At 42.4% G+C, this 4,652-nt stretch overlaps 1 pseudogene; it reads left to right on the forward strand.

Moving 5' to 3' along the window:
• The first annotated feature begins 3,327 nt into the window (after positions 1-3,327).
• On the forward strand, positions 3,328-4,335 carry LOC123810109 (annotated as a pseudogene).
• The last annotated feature ends 317 nt before the right edge of the window (positions 4,336-4,652 follow it).

Below are 4,652 nucleotides of genomic sequence, written 5' to 3' on the forward strand. Positions count from 1 at the left end.
CCGCACTCTAGCGCAGCCAGGTGGGAGAGCCACTTGGCCCCAAATTCCCTCAAGATCAAATTACTATCAGTTTCTGGATTTGGGGGGGGAGGAGGTGGTGTAGAAAAGGCTTCACTTGGAAACTGCAGCATAATTTAGTTTATTGAAAAGCTGGGCCTATGGCAAAGGTGAAGATTTTCAAGTAAAAAGGAAATATGGCTGTAAACTACAGTAAGATTCATAGCCCTCTCCTCTGTTCATGGTCTTACACATCAAACCCCAGGGCACAACCCCAGGACCCTCTCACCCCTGGACTTGTGGCTTTTGCTGGGGGGAGCCTTTGACAAATTGACTAAGTTAGTCTCTAGACCAGCGATTTTCTTTCTTTTTCATCTCATGGCACACATAAATTAATTGTGCAGCACACCAAAAATGTATATTTTTTGCTACTCCGACAAAAAATTAGGTATAATTTTGGTTTATGCATACCAGAGGGCTATTGTGTTGGCTCTTGTCATTTTTAACTTGACCATCAAGGGAAAAGAGGTCAGTGCCCCTGATTTAATAGTCAGGTATTGCATGTTTTAGAAATTCTTACAGCATGCCAGTTGATGAAAATCACTTCTCTAAGTGAATGTAAGGTGAAACCTAAAGATGCATTTCTCTTATTCCTACAAAGTATAACCCCTTCATGTCACAGAGCCGGTGGGGGGTTGGAGGACAACATCCATGTAAAGCCTTCTTTCTAACTAATGGAGAGTTGAAGGAACACTTGTATTTTATCAGGCACTTATTCATCCAACATTTAGAACTATGGCAGAGGATGAGTTAGGCTCTAGGGTAATGAAGATGAACTGGTCATTTTTCCCAAATGGTCTGACTTTGCCCAAAGGTTCACCATCTTACCTACCCTGTATGCTGAAGGCTCAAATCTATACTCCCAGCCCAGCCCAGCCCATACCTTCCTTCTCCTAAACATCAGCCCAATATATCAAATAGTTTTCTAAACACCTTCTTGTAGGATTTTCACAAGGTCAACAAGCACAGCATGCCCCAGGTTCAAACTTGCTTCACTACAAGAGCTCTTTGTCTTAGTGAATGATACTCCCTTCCCCAATATGGGTTGAATTATGTCCCCTCAAAATTTATATATTGACATCCTCACTCCCAGTACCTCATAATGTCACCTTATTTGGAAATAAGGTTGTTATAGAAGTCATTAATTAAGATGAGGTCATACTGGAACAGAGAAGGCCTATACAAAGGGGACAGTTGGACACAGATACAGTAAGAATGCCATGTGAGGAGACACATGGGGCAGACAGCCATCTACAAGCCAAGGAACTCCTGAGGCTACCAGAAGCTAGGGAGATACCTGGAACAGACCCTTTCTAATGCCATTGGATGGTGCATGGCACTGCCAACACTTTGATTTCAGACTTCTGACCTCAAAACTACGGGGTAATAAGTTCTGTTGCTCTAAGTCATGCAGTTTGTGATACTTGTTACAGAAGCCCAGGGAAACTAACACACCTTCACTAAACACTGTCCAAGAAAGGAATCAAGAAGCTTCCATTGAGTCCTTTCCTCCATTACCACCTCTACCCTCCACCTGTAGCCATTAGGTTTATTGCCTCTGCTAACAATACATTACTCTTCTTGCTGCTACCACCTTGGAGCAGGCTACCATTATTTCACCAAAATTCTTCCCAACTGCTATCCCTACCTTTAATGTTTTGCCTATCTGTTCCTCAAATGCAGCCAGAATCATCTTTCAACATGCAAATCTGAGATAGCACTTCCCTGCCTAAAGTCCTCCAGATGTTCCTCCTTGCTCTTAGGATGAAGTTTAGTCTCCCTTGAGGGCTCAAAAGGCACAGAATAACACAGCTCCTGGTCCTCTTTCTACCCCTATGCCTTTCTAGCTTCCTGCCAGTATTCTCCAGCAATAATGAGCTTCTTTCTCTTCCTCAAATGTGCCACTTTCTGCCTGGCTGCCAACATTTACATATGTTGTTCCCTCTGCCTGAAACACATTTCTGCATCCTCTTCATCTACAGGAATTCAACTGATCAAGTTGTATTTTAACTGCATCTTTATCTATTAGTATCCCACCCAGATGGGAAGTAATCCTATCTATCTTGTTCATGTGTGTGTCTGCAGTGCTTGGCATGGTGCCTGTGACATAGAAGGTGCCCAACAAATCATTTGCTTATCGTCTGAGCAACTGAAAAACTGACTGAAATATGACTTCTATCCACACTGAGCTCAGTCCCGAGAGGAGACAACAGTGTGGTCAGAGAAGTTCAGCAACACAGAAATAGGACTCAGTCTGACTCAGTTTGAGGCAGTAGGGAACTGCTTTCCATGGAGGGAATGACATTTAAGCTGAGCTTAAAAGATGAGTAGGAATTGGCCACAGTAGAAATGGGGAAGGGTAGGGAAACTCATTTTAAGAAAAGAAGATGTCATGGTGAAAGAGCAGCTTGTGTTTGAGAAATGTTGGGAACATTTGGCGTGCCCAGAACATGGTGCACAGAAAGTTGGCTGATGTGGGCTTGGGTCAGACTGTGAATCCTCCAAAGAACTTATTTTTGCATATAAGTCTCAGTGACTTTTCCTGGACATCAAAGAGTAAAAAGAAGGTTCCCTTTTTACAGTCAGGGAAGTGGAGTCGCACAGCCTACAAGGGCTGCTCTGCTGCCCAGGAGGGTCACTGATAATTCATTTGCTCCTGAGGTTGAGACTTGTTACCTCTTCAAGGTCACCAGCTAAGCAGTTACATTTCTGCTGAGGCTGAACATCTGGATAGAAACAGCTGGGACCACACCTGCAAACCCCCCTTCCCTAAACCCTGACAATTCTCAAGAGAACACTGAGTGAGTGAGTGGTTGTCTAATTCCCTTCCAATGGCCTCCCAGGGGAAGGCTTTCTCCGGTTATCCTTTATTATTCTGAAATCTCTCTGGCCCTAACTTAATTTCATTCCTTCTTTTTAGTCTTTTCAGACATAAGGAATAATTTTTCTATATATCCTGGATAAAATCATTGCCTGTATTCAAAGGCAATAATTTAACCACCTATTTGCCTTCTCCAAAGAAAACAAATTTGATTCCTTAACTATTTTCATAAAAAATTCATTCTTTGTTCCACAACCTTAACTTCATAAGTTCATTTTAATCTCTGTCTCTTTCCTTGAGCCCTCTTGTCCAAATGCATGAACTAAAACTAAAGAGGGAGCATAAAACCAAAATAGTCTTTCTTAAGACAGGTGAGGACTGGATCAGCTGCTGCCAAGTCCAGATCCAATGCCACGTGCCACTGAAGCCCACGGGCCATGCTTTTTGGTTCTAAACCCGGTATGGCAGTCCTCAAGGATCAGCTGATTGTGAATCTTCTTCTTAAAAAAAAAGAAATCCCCAGAATAAGATCACAGTCATTGGGGTTAGTGCTGTTGGCATGATCTGTGCCATCAGCATCTTAATGAAGAATTTGGCAGATAAACTTGCTCTTGTTGATGCCATGGAAAGCAAATTGAAGGAAGAAATTATGGATCTCCTACATGGTAGCCTTTTCCTTAGAACACCAAAAATTGTCTCTGTCAAAGACTATAATGTGACCCCAAACTCCAAGCTGGTTATTACCACAGCTAGGGTACACCAACAAGAGGGAGAAACCATCTTAATTTGGTCCAGCATAACATGAACATCTTTATATTCATCATTCCTAATGTTGTAAAATACAGTCCTAACTGCAAATTGCTTATTGTTTCCAAACCAGTGGATTTCTTAACCTATGTGTCTTGGAAGATATGCAGCTTTCCCAAAAGCTATGTTATTTGAAGTAGTTGCAATCTGGATTAGCCCAATCCATTACCTAATGGGGGAAAGGCTGAGAGTTCACCCATTAAGCTGTCATGGATGGGTCCTTGAAGAGCATGGACATTCTAGTGTGCCTGTATGCAGTAGAATAAATGTTGCTGTTATCTCCCTAAAGACTCTGCACCCTGATTTAGGCAATGATGTAGATAAGGAACAGTGGAAAGAAGTTCACAAACAGGTGGTTGACAGTGATTATGAGGTGATCAAACTGAAAGGCTACATCTCCCATACCACTGGACTATCTGTGGCAGATTTCAAAAAAGGTGTAATGGAGAATCTTAGGCAGGTGCATCTAATTTCTATCATAATTAAAGGTCTCTATGGAATAAAAGAAGTCATCTGCCTTGGTTCCTTATATCTTGGGACAGAATGGAATCTCAGATGTTGTGAAGGTGACTCTGACACCTGAGGGAGAGGCCCATTTGACGAAGAGTGAAGATACGCTATGGGGGATCCAGAAAGAGCTGCAGTTGTGAAATCTTCTAATGTCATACCACCTCACTGTCGAGGCTACAACTGGATTTTAGTTGGAGATTGTGCATATTGTCCCTTTTATCTGATCTGTGACTAAAAACACCAATTTCCTAAAGATAGAAATAGTGATGGTTCATAAAGCCCTGCATCTCTGTCCTGATGCTAGATCGTACTTACCTTGCATAGTCCTAACCTGGTTCATGTGAAGCAGTTCCACCTCTCAAAGGGACCCCTGCTAATGTCGCACACACCACAGTTGCCCTTCAAAGTAGATGTGTGTTCACTGTGTGTACGTAACTTATGGTTCCTTTACCCAGTG

This window comes from Phyllostomus hastatus, unplaced genomic scaffold (assembly GCF_019186645.2).
Source record: "Phyllostomus hastatus isolate PE091 unplaced genomic scaffold, TTU_PhHast_1.1 phas_scaffold_585, whole genome shotgun sequence".
Lineage (NCBI taxonomy): Eukaryota > Metazoa > Chordata > Mammalia > Chiroptera > Phyllostomidae > Phyllostomus > Phyllostomus hastatus.